This window comes from Moschus berezovskii, chromosome 7, assembly GCF_049115385.1.
Source record: "Moschus berezovskii isolate FMDL1 chromosome 7, NW_MosBer_1.0, whole genome shotgun sequence".
In the NCBI taxonomy this organism is placed as follows: Eukaryota; Metazoa; Chordata; class Mammalia; order Artiodactyla; family Moschidae; genus Moschus; species Moschus berezovskii.
The window spans coordinates 88,672,810-88,692,793 of record NC_142466.1 but is presented as its reverse complement, the minus strand read 5'-3'; the positions used below and the strand labels follow the sequence as shown (position 1 = coordinate 88,692,793).

Genomic DNA, 19,984 nt, shown 5'->3' with positions numbered 1-19,984 from the left:
AGCTCAACATTCAGAAAACAAAGATCATGGCATCTGGTCCCAACACTTCATGGGAAATAGATGGGGAAACAGTGGAAACAGTGTCAGACTTTATTTTTTTGAGCTCTAAAATCACTGCAGATGCTGACTGCAGCCATGAAATTAAAAGACGCTTACTCCTTGGAAGGAAAGTTATGACCAATCTAGATAGCATATTAAAAAGCAGAGACATTACTTTGCCAACCAAGGTCCGTCTAGTCAAGGCTATGGTTTTTCCCGTGGTCATGTATGGATGTGAGAGTTGGACTGTGAAGAAAGCTGATCGCCGAAGAATCGATGCTTTTGAACTGTGGTGCTGGAGAAGATACTGCCAGGAGATCCAACCAGTCCATTCTAAAGGAGATCAATCCTGGGTGTTCATTGGAAGGACTGATACTAAAGCTGAAACTGCAATACTTTGGTCACCTCATGCGATGAGTTGACTCACTGGAAAAGACTCTGATGCTGGGAAAGGTTGGGGGCGGGAGGAGAAGGGGATGACAGAGAATGAGATGGCTGGATGTCATCACCGACTCTGTGGACATGAGTTTGAGTGAACTCTGGGAGTCGGTGATGGACAGGGAGGCCTGGCATGCTGTGATTCATGGGGTCAGGGAGAGTCGAACACGACTGAGCGACTGAACTGAACTGAACATATCTGTCAGTATCTGTTCAATCAAAAAACCCTCAACAAAATACCAGCAAACTGACTCCAAAAATAAATACATTAAAAGGATCATACACTATGACCAAGTGGGATTTATCTCAGATGCAAGGATTTAATATCTGCAAATTAATCAACATAATACCATGTTAACAAATTGAAAAGTAAAAACCATATGATCATCTCAATAGATGCAGAAAAAGCTTTTGATAAGATCAAATCTAATTTATAATAAAAACTCTTCAGAAAGTTGGGCACAGAGGGAACATACTTCAACATAATAAATGCCATATATGACAAACCCACAGATAACATGATACTCAACAGTGAAAAGCTGAAACCATTTCCTCTAAGATCAGGAACAAGACAAGGATGCCCACTCTCCCCACTTTTATTCAACATAGTATTAAATGTCCTAGCCACAGCAATTGGAAAAGAAAAAGAAATAAAAGGAATCCAAATTGAAAAAGAAGAAGTAAAATTGTCACAGCTTACAGATGACATGATACTATTCACAGAAAATCCTAAAGATACCACCCGAAAACTACTAGAGCTCATCTATGAATTTGGTAAAGTTGCAGGATATGAAATTAATGTACAGAAATCTGTTACATTTCTATATACTAACAACTATCAGAAAGAGAAACTAAGTAAACAATCCTATTTACTATTGCATCAAAAAGAATAAGATACCTAGAAATAAATCTATCTAGGGAGGCAAAAACTTGTACTCTGAAAACTATGGAAAGATATACCATGTTCTTGGATTGGAAGAATCAATATTGTTAAAATGACCATACTATCGAAGGCAATTTACAGGTTTAATGCAATCCTTGTTAAATTACGAATGGCATTTTTCACAGAACAAGAACAAAAAATTTTTACACTTATATGGAAACACAAAAGACCCTGAATAGCCAAAATAATCTTGAGAAAAGAGAAAGGAGCTAGAGGAATCACACTTCAGATTACATTACAAAGTTACAGTAATCAAAACAGAATGATACTGGCACAAAAACAGACACAAAGGCCAATGGAACAGGATAGAAATCCCAGAAATAAACTCACACACTTATGGTCAATTAATCTACAACAAAGGAGACAAGAATATAAATGGAGAAAAGATAGTCTCTTCAATAAGTGATGCTGAAGAAACAGGGCAGGTACATGAAAAAGAACGAAATTAGAACATTCTTCAGCACAATACACAAAAATAAACTCAAAGTGGATTAAAGACCTAAATGTAAAACCAGATACTATAAAATCCTAGAGAAAAACACAGGTAGAACATTCTTTGACAAATTCCAGCAATAATTTTTGGGTCCATCTCCTAGCATAATGGAAATAAAAACAAAATAAACAAGTGGGGCCTAATTAAACTAAAAAGCTTTTGCATTGCAAAGGAAACCATAAACATACCAAAAAGATAACTTACAAATTGGGGGGAAATATTTTCAAATAATGCTACCAAAAAGGGATTGAAGTGAAGTCGTGTCCCACTCTTTGCAACCCTGTGGACTGTAGCCCACCAGGCTCTTCCATCCATGAGATTTTCCAGGCAAGAATACTGGAGTGGGTTGCTATTTCCTTTTCTAGGGAATCTTCCCAACCCAGGGACTGAACCTGGGTCTCCCGCATTGCAGGCAGATTCTTTACCATCTGAACCACCAGGGAATCCCAACAAGGGATTAATTTCCAAAATATATGAACAGCCCATACAGTATAATATCAAGCACCCAATCAAAAAATGAGCAGAAAACCTAAATAGACATTTCTCCAAAAAAGACATAGAGATGGCCAACAGACATATGAAAAGATGCTCAGTATTAGAAAAAGGCAAATCAAAACTACAATGAGGTATCATCTCACATTAGTCAGAATGATTATCATTTTAAAAAGTCTAAAAATAATAAATGCTACAGAGTGTGTGGAGAAAAGAGAACCCTCCTACACTGCTGGAGGAAATGTAAAATGCACAGCCACTATGGAGAGTATGGAGGTTCCCTAAAAATTAAAACAGACCTACCATATGATCTGGCAATCCCATTCCTGGGCATATATTCCAAGAAAACTCTAATCTGAAAAGATACGTGCACCCCAAGGCTCATAGTAGCACTATTTACAATAGTCAAGACATGGAAGTAGCATAAATGTCCATTGATAGATAAATAGATAAATAGATAAAGAAGATGTGGTATATGCAGGGGTGTGTGTGTGTGTGTGTGTGTATATATATATATATATAAAATACTAGTCATAAAAAGAATCACTTTGCTGTATACTTGAAAAGAACACAGCATTGTAAATTAACTATAATAAAAAAAATACTTGAAATGTAAATGGACTAAATATTCCAATCAAAAGGTCAAGGCTTTCAATGTCACCAACTTACATCTTATTTTGCAATGACAACACTTACAATATGAAAGCCTAAGTCTACTTATATCCATTGATAATATATATATTTTTAATGCTTTGTAAAACAGGTGTCAGTATTCATTCTTGATGAATAATGTAGGATAAGTTCACTAAGATGAGGCAAAAATACAAATTCCACTGATTTATCAAACAGAAAAAAAGCATATTTGAAGGCATATTCTATTAGTAATTTTTATTTTGCTTACTGAGACCACTGTAATTACCTCTCAATCAACACTGTACATACATATTATATGTTCTAAATAAACATGAAAAAATAAAGAGCAAGTGGGAGAAGAAAGGGAACACCTAAGAGGTTGCAAGATTTAAGGATAAGTTGACATTACTTCAGACAAGGACTGAGATGCTTAAACACAAAAGAAATGTCCTGAAATTCAGTCACATAGCACAGAACCAAGGGCTTTTTGAAAAGTGGTATGCTGCTGCTGCTGCTAAGTCACTTCAGTCGTGTCCGACTCTGTGCGACCCCATAGACAGAAGCCCACCAGGCTCCCCCATCCCTGGGATTCTCCAGGCAAGAACACTGGAGTGGGTTGCCATCTGGTAAATGATCACAAAATCAGATCAGGAAATACTAAAAAAGAAACAAAAAGGAACTACTCATCTAAAAAACACTGCAAAAATAAATAAGCTGAATGAATCCCATGACTTTTTATTTAAGGATTATTTCTATGTGGATCATTTTTAAAGTCTTTATTGAATTTGTTACAATACTGTTTCTGTTTTATGTTTTGTTTTGTTTTTTTGACCACGAGCCATGTGGGGATCTTAGCTCCCTGGCCAGGAATTGAACCCACACCCCTTGCATTGGAAAGTGATGTCTTAACCACTGGACTGTCAGGGAAGTACACCATCAGTTCAGTTCAGTTGCTCAGTTATATCCGACTCTTCGCGACCCCATTAACCGCAGCACGCCAGGCCTCCCTGTCCATCACCAACTCCCAGAGTCCACCCAAACCCACGTCCATTGTGTCGGTGATGCCATCCAACCATCTCATCCTCCATCATCCCCTTCTCCTCCTGCCCTCAACCTTTTCCAGCATCAGGGTCTTTTCAAATGAGTCAGTTCTTCACATCAGGTGGCCATGACTTATTTCTTTATTATGGCTGTGCTGGATCTTGGTTGTACCACACAGGGTCTTCAATGCTGCCTATGAGCTTTTTCTACTCGTGGCGGCGGGAGCTACTCTCTAGTTTGTGGTATGCAGGCCTATCATTGCAGTGGCTTCTCTTGTTTCAGAGTGTAGGCTCTAGGGCACGTGAGCTTCAGTAGTTGCGGCACAGGGGCTCAGTAGTTATGGCACATGGGCTTAGTTGCCCCTTGGCATGTGGGATCTTAGTTCCCAGACAAGGGATAGAATCCATGACCCCCTCATTGGCAGGTGGATTCTAAACCACTGGACCATCACGGAAGTGTCCCCCTCAGTGACTTTTTAAAGCACTGCAGCATGGAGGTACAAGCTCAGGAAACTGACAATGTTAGAAAAAGACTTGAGTAACAATTATTGGATACAGTAAGAAAACAAACATCTAGAAAATCTTAATTCTGATCTTATTTCAGAAACTCTCAGGCTGTCTTATGGCTGCTTTTCCAACCTGCTCTGACTACGTTCTCTCTCCCAAAATTACCTACTCAGTGCCAACAATCTTCACCTTCACTGCCCTCAACAAACCAATAGTCCATTCTTGAAATTTTTATTACTTGGAATAGCTCTATCTCTGAAATATGTAATTTCCATAATTTTATCTCAAAACACAACCTCCTATTCTCCCTACTCTTTCTCTAGCTTACTTGCCAATTCTTTTACTTATTGCATTGAGACCTCAGTCCCTCAGTTAAGTTCAGTTCAGTCACTCAGTTGTGTCCAACTCTCTGCAACACCATGGACTTCAGCACCAGGCTTCCCTGTCCATCACCAACTCCCGAAGCCTGCTCAAACTCATGTCCATCAAATCAGTGATGCCATCCAACCTCTGTCATCCCCTTTTCCTCCTGTTTTCAATCTTTCCCAGCATCAGGGTCTTTTTCAATGAGTCAGTTCTTTGCATCACGAGGCCAAAGTATTGGAGCTTCAGCTTCAGTATCAGTCCTTCCAATGAATATTCAAGACTGATTTCCTTTAGGATGGATTGGTTGGATCTCCTTGCAGTCCAAGGGACTCTCAAGAGTCTTCTCCAACACCACAGTTCAAAAGCATCAATTCTTCAGTGCGCAGCTTTTTTATGGTCCAACTTTCACATCCATACATGACTACTGGAAAAAACCAGAGCTTTGACTAGACAGACCTTTGTCGGCAAAGTCAGTCCCTCAGCCTTCTGATTATTTCCAATCCATCTGCTCCTCTGACTGTAAAGCAGTGGTTCCAAATGGAGGTGATTTTGCCTCTCAGAGGGCAATTGACAATGTCTGGAGTCACTTTTAGTTGTCACAACTGGAAGGGGCTGTTATGGCATCTAGTAAGTAGATGTCAGGGATGCTGACCATCCTACAATGCACAAGACAGCCCTACAACAGAAAATTATGTTTCTAAAGTTGAGAATCCCTGCTCTATGGTCCTCTTTAGATAACTGGTCCATTTCCTCAGTCACTCTTAGAACATTTTAACCTCAATTCTCTTGCCTTTTCATCCTTCTGACACACTTGTTTTATAAACACATAACCCTCAACCAATTAAATCCTCAAAATTTTCTACTTCTAAACTTGGTGCACTGAGCTCAACAAGAGCAAAACAAACAAACATGTTACATAATCATAAAAGTAGCTGACACTATGTATTGAGATTAAACCTCAGCAAAATGCTCAGCATTAGCAGGCAGGCAGTCCTCATCTCTCCCTAGTTACCTCTTCACTCACTTTTTTCCTTCTATGATTATTTTAAACTCTATCTGTCCCATCAATCCCTCATTCTCCTCCAAATCAAACACTCAATATCAGCAACTTCAGTTGTTTCACTAAGAAAAACGAAAAACAAAGGAGGAAAGGAAAGATACACCCATCTGAATGCAGAGTTCCAAAGAATAGCAAGGAGAGATAAGAAAGCCTTCCTCAGTGATCAGTGCAAAGCAATAGAGGAAAACAGCAGAATGAGGAAGACAAGAGATCTTTGCAAGGAAATCAGAGATACCAAGGGAACATTTCATGCAAAGATGGGCTCAATAAAGGACAGAAACAGTATGGACCGAACAGAAGCGGAAGATATTAAGAAGAGGTGGCAAGAATACACAGGAGAACTATACAAAAAATATCTTAATGACCCAGATAATCAAAATGGTGTGATCACTCACCTAGAGCCAGACATCCTGGAGTATGAAGTCAAGTGGGCCTTAGGAAGCATTCCTACAAACAAAGTTAGTGGAGGTGATGGAATTCCAGCTGAGCTATTACAAATCCTAAAAGATGCTGATGCTAAAGTGCTGCACGTGATATGTCAGCAAATTTGGAAAACTCAGCAGTGGCCACAGGGCTGCAAAAAGTCAGTTTTCATTCCAATCCCAAAGAAGGAAGTGCCAAAGAATGGTCAAACTACCACACAACTGCACTCATTTTACATGGTAGCAAGATAATGCTCAAAAGCTAGGCTTCAAGCTAGGCTTCAATAGTACCTGAACCAAGAACTTCCAAATGTATAATCTGGATTTAGAAAAGGCAGAGGAACCAGAGATCAAATTGCCAACATCCACTGAATCATAGAAAAAGCAAGGGAATTTCAGAAAAAAAACACCTACTTCTGCTTCGTTGACTACGCTAAAGCCTTTGTATGAATCACCAACCTGTGGAATATTCTTAAAAAGATAGGAATACTAGATCACCTTACCAGCTTCCTAAGGAACCTGTATGCTGGTCAAGAAGCACCAGTTAGAACCGGACATGGAACAATGGACTGGTTCCAAATTGGGAAAGGAATATGTCAAGGCTGTATACTGTTACCCTGCTTATTTAACTTCTGTGCAGAGTACATCATGTGAAACGGCGGGCTAGGTGAAGCTCAAGCTGGAATCAAGACTGCCAGGAGAAATATTAATAACCTCAGATGTGCAGATGATACCACCCTTACAACAGAAAGTGAAGAGGAACTAAAGAGCCTCTCACTGAAAGTGAAAGAGGAGAATGAAAAACCTGGCTTAAAACTCAACATTCAGAAAACTAAGATCATGGCATCTGGTCCCATCACTTCATGGCAAATAGATGGGGAAAAAATGGAAATAGTGACAGACTTTATTTTCTTGGGCTCCAAACGCACCGCAGATGGTGACTGCAGCCATGAAATCAAAAGATGCTTGCTCCTTGGAAGAAAAACTATGACAAACCTGGACAGAGTACAAAAAATGGAGACATCACTTTGTCAACAAAGTTCCATATAGTCAAAGCTATTGTTTTTCCAGTAGGCATGTATGGACGTGAGAGTTGGACACTAAAGAGGGTTGAGCGCTGAAGAACTGAGGCTTTCGAACTGTGGTTCTAGAGAAAACTCTTGAGAAACCCTCAAGACTCTTGAGACTCTCGAACAAACCACTCAATCCTAAAGGAAATCAACCCTGAATATTCATTGGAAGGACTGATGCTGAAGCTCTGATACTTTGGCCACCTGATGTGAAGAGCCAACTCACTTTCCCTGATGCTGGGAAAGACTAGGGGCAGGAGGAGAAGGGGGTGACAGAGGATGCGGTGGCTGAATGGCATCATTGACTCAACAGACACTAGTTTGAGGAAACTCTGGGAGACAGCGAAGGACAGGGAAACCTGGCATGCTGCAGCCCATGGGGTCACGAACAGTGGGACATGACTGAGCAACTGAACAACAGACGAGAACTTCCACATCCTTCTTCCCCATCCTACGGGGGAGTTTTTACATCTATCTCCGTCCTTCTCCCCATTCTCTTAGGAAAATGGAAGAAGTGTCCATCCTGTTCCAGCAGACACTGGATACCATATCATGCTGGTCTCCTCTTTGACCCCACTACAACTAAATCATTTACCTCAACTCCATCCTCTTTCCCAGCACTTTCACTTGAGAAATAAGTGATTATTTCTATCCTTTCTTAGGGGGGAAAAAGTACAAATAAACAAACACTTTTCCTTCCATATCTCTTCTCACAGCCAAATTCCTTAAAAGAACTGGCTTCAGTCTTGTCCCAATTATTCTATCTCCATTTCACTCTACTACTCCCTGATCACATTCCTACTATGCCAGCAAACTCCACAGTGGAGACAAATGACTTCCTGTATCAATTTCAGTGGGTTCTTTCAGTCCTTAATTTTGGAGCATTAACACAAATTACCACACCCTCCTTAAAATGTTCTCCTGTTTTGGTGTTTGCAATACCATTCTCTCCTCTGTGGTCTTTCCTTTTCCCACCTCCTAGATGTTGCTGTCCTGTAGTTCTAGCTTCCGTCTTTCTCATTTGTGCAATGCATGCTCTGCTAAGTTGCTTCAGTTGTGTCCGACTCTGTGCGACCCCACAGACAGCAGCCCACCAGGCTCCCCCGTCCCTGGGATTCTCCAGGCAAGAATACTGGAGTGAGCTGCCATTTCATCCTCCAATGCATGCAAGTGAAAGTGAAGTTGCTCAGTTGTGTCCGACTCGTAGCGACCCCATGGCTGCAGCCTACCAGGCTCCTCCGTCCATGGGATCTTCTAGGTAAGAGTACTGGAGTGGGGTGCCATTGCCTTCTCCGAATGCATGCTCTAGTAACTTCAAATCATATATCCAGCCCTGATTTCTTCTCAGTTTTCTTAGTGAATGACATCACCATCTACTCGGTTACCCACACTAGAATCCTAGAGATCACCCTAGATTTCTTATTCTCACCTACACGTTAACACTTGCAAAGTTCTATCAATTTAATCTAAGCATCTCTTGAATCCATCATGTTAGTTCATTCTCTGCAGCCTGTCCAATTCAGGTCATTATCTCTCACCCAGACATATTATTAAAAGAAAAATCATAATTAAGGGTATACAAGTAAAACACTGGGGAGTGCCTTGGCTCAGCTGGTAAAGAATCCACCTGCAATGCAGGAGACCTCGGTTCGATCTCTAGGTTGGGAAGATCTCCTGGAGAAGGGAACGGCTACCTACTCCAGTATTCTGGCCTGCAGAATTCCATGGACTGTATAGTCAATGGGGTTGCAAACACTTGGACATGACTGAGCAACTTTCACTTTCTTTCACTTTTCTTTCTTTTACAAGTAAGAATATTACACAAATACAATGGGGTATGATTCAAAAGAACACAGAACACTGATATATTAGAAAAAAAAAACAGTTCAAAAAATGGATTCTGTATGCATGTGTGTGTGCTAAGTAGTTTCAATCATATCTTGTTCTTTGCATCCCTATGGACTGTAGCCACCAGGTTCCTCTGTCCATGCAAATTCTCCAGGCAAGAATACTAGAGTGGGTTGCCATGTCCTCCTCCAGGGGATCTTCCCAACCCAAGGATTGAAACTGCATCTCCTGCATTGCACTTAGCTTCTTTATCACCGAGCCACTGGGAAAGCTCTAGTACTGTATAAATACAGGCATATCATTCAATCATCTCAGGCTTCAGATTCCCAACTGCTGAATAAAGAGGTAAAAAAGATTTGGCTAAGGACTTTTGTGTCCTGAGCATTCATTCTACAATTCTATTTCTACCAGACAGTACTCAGACAGTTCCTACCTCCAAATATGCACTATACTTGCTACATATGGAAGATATTATTGGTGCCAAAAGAAACAGGCTTATTTGTTCTCTTTGATGCCAAAATATATCGAGCATATCCTGATTAACTGCTGCTACTGCTAAGTCACTTCAATCGTGTCCGACTCTGTGTGACCCCATAGACGGAAGCCCACCAGGCTCCCCCATCCCTGGGATTCTCCAGGCAAGAACACTGGAGTGGGTTGCCATTTCCTTCTCCAATGTGTGAAAAGTGAAAGTGAAGTTGCTCAGTCATGTCCGACCCTTAGCTACCCCACGGACTGCTGCCTACCAGGCTCCTCTGTCCATGGGATTTTCCAGGCAAGAGTACTGGAGTGGCTTGCCATTGCCTTCTCCGATCCTGATTAAATTAAAGGTTAAAAAAAAAAAAACAAAACCTTCAATTCCAAGTGTCAAAGAAATAACATGGAAGCAAAAGCCAAGAAAAAAAGTATAATGGAACTGATTATATACAGAAAAATGCTATCTAAAAATAAGTTCTTCAGGAATCAAGCAACACAGAGTAATGAGTTAGCAATAAAATGAATGCATTATAAACCACTGTTACAGTTAATAACAAGATTATGAATAAAAAGCTCTCTTTACCCATAGTACAGCAGTGTGGGAATTGTACAATATCTAAAGTCAAACACCAACACAATGTATATGCAATATGAGATCATAAAAAGTTTTAGGATCTGCTTTTCAAAGACAAGGCTCTTAGAAAAAGATAACATGAACTAAGCTGTGAAAATGCAGTCTAAATTTCATTAAAATGCTATCACCCCATTCATATGAGAAGCACCTGTTATCCTTTAGACAGATGAGTTTGGGTTCAGTTGCTCTTCCATTTCCTACTAAGCTCAAAAGTAATGTTATGTTTTAAAGATTATATAAAAGATGAGGATAGAGAAAGAGTGTTGTAGGCAAAACAATTTACACTGCAAAGTTGATAATGACTTAATGGTTAGTCAGCTCAAAATTTAGGATAAATCAACTCTAGAGCAAACTTCACCACCTAACAGCCTTGCAATTTTAACAATTCATTTAATTTCTCTGTGCCTCAGTTTCTTCTTTGGCAAAATAGAACAATGATAGTACCTACTTCATAGGTAAAGTGATTGAAACAATGCCTGGCATACTATAACACTATAGAAATACTAAGCAAGTTATCATTATTATTTTCCTTACTATTTTTGACTAAATATTAGGTGAAAAGAAAAACAACACTATAATGTATACTCTTATAGAAGGCTCTTGAGAGTCCCCTGGACTGCAAGGAGATCAAACCAGTCAATCCTAAAAGAAATCAACTCTGAATATTCATTGCAAAGACTGATGCTGAAGCTGAAGCTCTGACACTTTGGCCACCTGATGCAAAGACCCAACCCACTGGAAAAGACCCTGATGCTGGGGGAGACTGAAGGCAGGAGGAGAAAGGGGAGACACAGGGTGAGATGATTGGATGGCATCACCAACTCATGAGTTTGAGCAAACTCTGGGAGAAAGAAAAGGACAGGGAAGCCTGGAGTGCTACAGTTCATGGGGTCACAAAGAGTAGGATACGACTTGGCGACTGAACAACAACATAATGTATACTCAAGCTCCAGTTTAACACTGTCACAAAGTATTTTGTTCAAAGTTCAATAACAATGTTATTTCAGTTGATATCTCCAACCCTGATCCTCGAGGAACTCACAATCAAATCAAATCATCAAGTGTTAAGTTCATACTATAGGAAATTAGAGGTATAAGAAGGCATAATTCACACACACACACACAAACAAAACAGACACATAATCAGCTGAACCGAATAGAGAACCTGAAAATAAACCCATGCATGTATGGTTAATTAATTTATGACAAAGGCGTCTACGGCCATACCACCCTGAATGCGCCGGATCTCATCTGATCTCAGAAGCTAAGTAGGGTCAGGCCTGGTTAGTACTTGGGTGGGAGACAGAGGAGCCAAGAATATACAATGAGGCAAAGAAAATTTCTTCAACAAATGGTGTTGGAAAAACTGGACAACCACATACAAAAGAATGAAACTGGACCACTATTTTACATCACATACAAAATCAACTCAAGACAGATTAGAGATTTGAATGTAAGATCTGAAGTCATAAAACTCCTAAAGAATATATAGGTGATAAGCTCCTTGACAGGGGCTTCCCTGGTGGCTCAGATGGTAAAGAATCTGTATGCCATGTGGGAGATGTGGGTTCAATTCCTGGGTCGGGAAGATCCCCTGAAAAAGGGCATGGCAACCCACTCCAGTATTCTTGCTTGGAGAATACCATGGACAGAGGAGCCTGGTGGGCTACAGTCTGTGGGGTCACAAAGAGTCAGACACAACTGAGCAACTAACATGAACGAATGAATGAACAAATGAAGCCCTTGACGTCAGTCTTTGTCACGAGTTTCTGCATCTGACGCCAAAAGCAAAAGCAACAGAAGCAAAAATAAACAATTCGGAGCACATGACACTAAGAAGTTTCTGCAAAGTGTGGAAACCATCAACAAAATGAAAAGGCTACCTACTAAATGGGAGAAGACAATTGCAAATCATATATCTGATAAAGGGCTGATATCCAAAATATATAAAGGATTCATACAACTCAGTAACAACAAAATCCAACTGAAAAATGGATAGAGCATCTGAATAGCCATTTGTTTAAACAAGATGTACAGGTGGCCAACAGTACTTGATATCACTAATTATCAGGGAAATGCCAATCAAAACCACATTGAGATATCATCTCACACCTATCAGAATGCCTATTTTCAAAAAGGCTAAAAACAGCAAATGTGGGCAAGGATGTACAGAAAAGAAACCCCTGTGCACTATTAGTGAGAACTGGTCCAGCCACTATGGAAAATAGAATAGAGATTACTCAAAAAATTAAAAATAATAAAACTACCAGAAGATCCAGCTATTCCACTTCTGGGTATTTATCCAAACAAACAAAAATACTAACTCAAAAAGAGACATGCTGAGTTGCTTCAGTCATGTCCAATTCTTTGTGACGCTACAGACTGTAGCCCGTCAGGCTCCTCTGTCCATGGGATTCTCCAGGTAAGAATATTGGAGTGAGTTGCCAAGCCCTCCTGCAGAGAATCTTCCCAACCCAGGGACTGAACCCAAGTCTCTTATGTCTTCTGTATTGGGAGGTGGGTTCTTTACCACTAATGCTGCCTGAGAATATGCACCTTCATGTTCATTGCAGCATTATTTACAATTACCAAGATAAGGAAACAACCAAAGTTTCCATCAGTGGGTAAACAGATAAAGAAACTGTGGTATATACACACAATGGAATATTATTCAGTCATAAGAAAGAACAAAATCCTGCCCTTCCTGACCGTGCGGATGACCCATGAGGGCATTATGCTAGGTGAAATAAGTCAGACAGAAAAAAATACTGTCTGATCTCTTACATGTGCAATCAATCAGTAACCAAGGTGGGAGATGAGAGAAACTGGTGGACTATTTTTGGTTTTTTTTTTCAGTTTAAATAAGTTAAAAATAAAAGATTGAAAATTTTTTAAACTTTTAAAGAAGAAAAATTCAATACGCATCAAAAGTACAGCATGTGGTAGGTAATACAATGGAATATTATTCAGTTATAAAAGGAATGAAATTCTGATATATGCTATAACTTGGATAAACCTTACAAACATGCCAAATGAACCAATCCAGACACAAAAGGAAAAATAGTGTATGGTTCCACCTGTGCAAGGAACCTAGAATTGGCAAATTCATAGAGACAGAAAGTAGAATAACAGGAGTTGGGCAGGATGGTGTAGGAAGTGAGAGGGATGAGGAGCTGTTGTTTAATGGGTACAGAATTTCTGTTTGGGAAGATAAAAATTTCTGAAAATAGATAGTGACGATAATTAAACAACACTCTGTATGTGCTTAATGCCAATGAACTGCACACTAAAAAATTTCATGTTATGTACATTTAACCATCTTTAAGAAAACTTTAAGAAAACGGAGAAGGAAATGGCAATCCACTCCAGTATTCTTGCCTGGAGAATCCCAGGGACGGTGGAGCCTGGTGGGCTGCCATCTATGGGGTCGCACAGAGTTGGACACGACTGAAGCGACTTAGCAGCAGCAGCAGCAGCAGCAGCAGCAGCAGTAGCAGCAAGAAAACTTTAAATAATATAGTCTATATTTTCAACAAGAAGTTTTAAGATGTTTAGTAGCCTTAATAGTATTAAAATAAAGGATAGACAATATATGTTCAAGTTCCTAACTATGGACATCAAAGGAGGCAATATCAACTCTCAGCTGGTCTTGGTTTAAAGCACACATCTGAAAATGGGAACATACCTTGCAAATTTTTTAAGGAACATTATTCTACCTTGTTGAAACAGTTTTTTTATAGCTCCTTGAAAGGTTCAAGAAGGAAAGAGATACCTTATACTGAGGAGATACCTTATATGAGACCAATACATAATGGTGGTTTTATAAGGATGTACTTATTCAAAAAGAAGCATGACAACATGAGTGTAATAGTATACCTGTGCAGGGCACCATAACTGGAAGCGTAAATCAACTGATATTCAAGAGTAGAAACTATTTAAATTAAACCATAATTTAAAACACTAAAAGCGAAAGAGAAGTTGCTCAGTTGTGTCCAACTCTTTGCAACCCCATGGACTATAGACTATGAGGTTCCTCCGTCCATGAAATACTTCCTAAAAACTTTAATTTCAAACAGAAATTAAAGTTCCATTATTTTAAAGGATACAGGCACCCCAATCTTCATTGCAGCACTGTTTACAATAGCCAAGACATGATAGCAGACTAAATGTCCATTGACAGAACAGATAAAGAAGGTGTGGTACATAGATACAATGGACTATTACTCAGCCATTAAAAAGAATGAAATAATGCTATTTGCAGTAACATTGATGGACCTAGGGAGAGTCAGACTGAATGAAGTAAGTCAGACAGAAGGAGAAATATGGTATGGCATCCCTTATATATGGAATGTAAATAGGAATGATACAAATGAACTTACAAAGCAGAAAAAGACTCACAGACCTAGAAAACAAACTTAAGGTTGTCATGGGGAAGAGATAGTTAGGGAGTTTGGGTAGGTCATATATACACTACTATATTCAAAATGGATAATCAACAAGGACATATTATATAGCACATGGAATGTTATGTACCAGCCTGGATGGGAAGGAGGTTTGGAGGAGAATGGATACATGTATATGTACGGTTGAGTCCCTTCACTATTCACCTGGAACTACCACAACATTGTTAACTGCCTATTCAGTTCAGTTCAGTTTAGTCGCTCAGTCGTGTCCGACTCTTTGCGACCCCATGAATCACAGCACGCCAGGCCTCCCTGTCCATCACCAACTCCTAGAGTTCACTCAAACTCATGTCCATTGAGTCGGTGATGCCATCCAGCCATCTCATTCTCTGTCGTCCCCATCTCCTCCCACCCCCAATCCCTCCCAGCATCATACTCTTTTCCAGTGAGTCAACTCGTCGCATGAGGTGGCCAAAGTTTTGGAGTTTCAGCTTTAGCATCAGTCCTTCCGATGAACACCCAGGATTGATCTCCCCCAGAATGGACTGGTTGGATCTCCTTGCAGTCCAAGGGACTCTCAAGTGTCTTCTCCAGCACCACAGTTCAAAAGCATCAATTCTTCGGCGATCAGCTTTCTTCACAGTCCAACTCTCACATCCACACTGACCACGGGAAAAACCATAGACTTGACTAGACGGACCTTGGTTGGCAAAGTAATGTCTCTGCTTTTTAATATGCTATCTAGGTTGGTCATAACTTTCCTTCCAAGGAGTAAGCGTCTTTTAATTTCTTATACACCAATACAAAAGAAAAAGTTTAAAGTTTGGAAAAATAAAAAATAAATACTATTCAAAGAATAGTATTTCTCATTGGAAAAGACTCTGATGCTGGGAAAGATGGAAGGCAGAAGGAGAAGGTGGAGACAGGATGAAATGGTTGGATGGCATCATCGACTCAATGGACATGAGTTTGAGCAAACTCAGGAAGATAGTGAAGGACTGCGTGCTGTGGTCCACGGGGTCATAAAGAGTTGGACACGACTGAGCAACTGAACAACAACAAAAGAATAACAAGTTTCACAGAGAAATGCAAATCAAAACTACAATATGGTATCGCCTCACGCCAGTCAAAATGGCCATCTTTAAAATGTCTACAAATAATAAATGCTGGAAAGGGTATAGAGAAAAAGGAACCCTCCTACATTGTTGTGTGAATATAAATTGGTGCAGCCACTATGGAGAACAGTATGGAGGTTCCTTAAAAACTTAAAAATAGAATTACCATATGATCCTGCAATCCCACTCCTGGGCAAAAGTTCTAATTTAAAAAGATACACACAGAACCCCGATGTTCACAGCAGCATCACTTACAATATCCAAGATACAAAAGCAACCTAATGGTTCATCAACAGATGAATGGATAAAGAAGATACGGTATGTGTGTATATGTATATATACATATATTCACACAATGGAATATTACTCAGTCATACAAAAGAATGAAATCATGCCATTTGCAGCAATATGGATGGTCCTAGGGATTACCATACTAAATGAAATAGGTCAGAGAAAGACAAATGCCATATAATATCATTTGTGGAAACTAAAAATACAATACAAATAAACTTATTCACAAAACAGAAACAGACTCACAGATACAGAAAACAAATTTATGGTTACCAAAGAGGAAAGTGAGGGGATGGATAAGTTAGGAGTTTGAGATTAACAAATACACACTACTACATATAAAACAAGGACAGGGAACTATATTCAATGTTTTGTAATAATCTATAGGAAAATAATCTGAAAAAGAATATATATATATGTATAACTGAATCCCTTCGCTGTACACTTGAAACACAACACTGTAAATCTACTAAAACTAAAAAAAAAAGTTTCTCAGAGAACTATAATATTCAAAGAATCAAAGGCCAAAATCAGACTAATAATAATATTAGGAAACATTTATATGGCTCTTACAGTATGCCTGGTGTCCTATAACCTCTTTATATGAGTTAATATATATATAATATATATAATTAATTATATTAATATTATAACTATATTTAATGTAATTAATATATTAATATATATTGAATATATTTATATAATTATATATTTATATGTAATATTATATTGTATATATTATAATATATATTAACTCATATTACCCTAACAACAATCTCAGACAACAAGTATTCTTATTAGTCCCATTTTACATATAAGGAGGTCAACTATATTGTCTGGGCTCACTGTCCTACTAGTAAGTGACACAGCAAGGACTGGAATCCTGGAAGTATGGTTTCTGGGGCCTTATTTTTAATTGCTATGGTTTATAATTTCTTGCTGATCCTAAGGAATGGACTACAAAAAGTACAGGAAAACTCAAAATGCAAAGCAGTTTGAGGGGTCAAATATAACAAAAATCACCAAATCACAACATAACAAGTGAAATTCATAATGACTTCTCTGAGACATAAGAAAAAGTTAAAATATGTTCAGCATAATTACTGTTCAAGAAGGCAAAGAATTATTTAGTGCATTTAAAAATTTTCCATCCAAAACAATCAATATGATTTTCATTTCTAAAGGGGTAAAAATTTCAACTGTCCAAAATCACTTATTCTGCAAGAGTTCCAAACAGAAAGGTCCTCAGCAATCTTATTTGCCAATTGCCTCATTCTTAAAGTGTGTGTGTGTGTGTGTGTGTGTGTGTGTAACGGGATCATAAATAAATTAAACTTTTCAGGGGTTTTGATTCTAGGTATATGAGAGCTTAATGCTTAAGATATTAGAAAATGTCAATCATTTGGATGGATGAGTGAATAAACTCACAGAATTATGCATTATTATTGTAAAAAGCCTAGAATTTTATCATAGCACAATTATAATTTTTTTAAAAGTACAGGCTTTCAAGTCATACATAGACCTGAACTTCAAGCTTGTCTCCACCAGTATAGTTACTGTTAATTTTTGGAAGTTATTTTCACATAACTGGGCCAAAGTTTCCATTTCTATAAGTTGAGGATACTAATTCCTAACTCACAAGGTTCCTGTGTGAGCTCAGGAAAAAACACATGCAAAGTGCTGAACACAGTCGCTGTGATATAGCAGATGGTTAACAATGAGCGACTACTATTATTCTCTAACCTTTATCTACCTGTTCCCCAAATACAAGAAACTAATCTTACCAATTCTCAAGTCATCATAGGCGTCTCAGAAAGACAGGAAGTACCATATGCCCTATTCAAAAAATTTAGACATACTAAAGGTACAAGAAAATACGAAAACAAACCATCGATGAGACAAAAAAAAAAAGTCGGACTCCTGTTTCTCCTCCCATATCAACTCTGGTTGGTTCTGTAATAACCTGTATTCCTGTATCAAAAATACGAAATTCTATTATTTGGGGGCAGTCTAAACATTTCCAGTTAGGTACTGTTGCTTATTTATTTTGACAGCTACCTTTGTGAGGGTAATTGTCATCTTTGCTTGAAAACAAAAAAAAAAAAAACCAGGGACAGGAGCATTTTAATGAAATGCTGTTTCATCTATCTCGACAGCTGATTGGATGCCATGTAGATCATTTATTGCTGCAATAAATTTTCACATTACTGCGCCACCCCCTTACCCAACAAATATTATACATGCTTTAATGAACAAAACTCCTTACTGACAGTGAACGAATGCTCTAAAGGGACACAAAAACTCAAAACTTGGTGCTCTCGGTCAGGCTGAGTGTCGCTGCAGGAGGAAAGGAACAAAATCGGAAGCCGTTCTGCCTCCGTAAACAAGATTGGAGATAAGCCCTATACAGGGGGTAGGAGCGGAGAGAAGCGGGTGAGGTGGGCCTGGAGACGACTGAGGAAGGGGGCGGCGGCTGCAGTCTGAGGAAATGTCTGTGCCACCGGAGAGAGGATCGTCGGAGCCCATCGCCACGCCGAGAGCGGAGGCGGAGAGGAGTGGCAAGCTCAGGCCAGTCCCCAGGACGGGTTCAGCCTCCGGATTCTGGGAGGACAGCCTGAATGGGCACCCCACTGATCAAGAAAGATGAGGGCAGAGGCGGGCTCCCAGCCGCCTTCAAAACGGGACGCTGCCGGCCCCGCCGCCATCTCGGAGCCGTCGGAGATGAAGGCAGGGACCCAACAGGGAGCGAACAGGTTACCTGTTTCAGCCGCCTGCCCGCGGGTCTCCACTTCCTCAGACTGGGTGCTACCACGGGCTACCCGGGCACGCGCCGAGTGATGTCATCTTCGCGCGCCCAAGCAGAGGTCCATCTCGCCCCGTCCCCCTTGATTAGAGGGGTGGGGCAGTAGAGTCTGCGCAGGCGCGATGCTGCCTCGGGCATGGAAAGGCGAGAAAAAGGCTTGGTTTGGGTTGTGTGCGCTTGACCTCACACAACTACTGTAAAATCTTATAGGCACTTCAGAAAAAAAAAAAAAAATATATTGAAATACAGGCATGGACTTTTTATTCCTTATTTTGCTCTTCCTCTTCTGGATATAACCCTTGTTTGTATACTCACTCATTCAACAGCAATTAATTAAAGTCCACCTATGTTCCAGGCAAAGAGTCGGACAGGACTGAGCGACTGAACCGAACTGAACTGAACTGATGTTCCAGGCAAGCACTGTTACAGAATCGGGGATACGGCAATGACAAAAAAGACAGAATGCCTAGCCTCGTGGAGATTACTTTCTAATTAAGAAAGTGAACATTGAATAACTCCGCAAAGATATTTTAGGCATACCTCATTTTATTGCACTTCACTTTAGGTCACTAGGCAACTCTACCATTGTCAGATAATGGTTAGCATTTTTTAGCATTAATTATTTTGATTAAGATATGTATTTTTGACATAATACTACTGCACATTTAATAGACTTTAAGTGGCTCAGAGGTTAAAGCATCTGCCTGCAATGTGGGAGACCCGATTTCGATCCCTGGGTCGGGAAGATCCCCTGGAGAAGGAAATGGCAACCCACTCCAGTATTCTTGCCTGGAGAATCCCATGGATGGAGGAGCCTGGTGGGCTACAGTCCACAGAGTTGCAAAGAGTCGGACACGTCTGAGCGATTTAACTTTAACTGGAAAAGAATCTGATGCTGGGAGGGATTGGG

At 39.7% G+C, this 19,984-nt stretch overlaps 1 protein-coding gene across 8 annotated transcripts in view; it reads right to left on the bottom strand.

Annotated features, from left to right (window-relative positions):
• AOPEP (aminopeptidase O (putative)) overlaps window positions 1-19,238 on the bottom strand; it is a 432,382-nt gene extending 413,144 nt beyond the window's left edge. For 2 of the 8 annotated variants that reach the window (XM_055427418.2, XM_088838097.1), the window contains exon 1: window positions 19,030-19,186. The gene's annotated coding sequence lies outside the window, so the exon portion shown is untranslated. Of the gene's footprint in view, window positions 1-19,029 lie in introns of all 8 variants that reach the window. The other 6 variants (XR_008686140.2, XR_016037874.1, XM_055427422.2 and 3 more) reach the window with 6 other exon arrangements.
• Window positions 19,239-19,984: the final 746 nt, after the last annotated feature.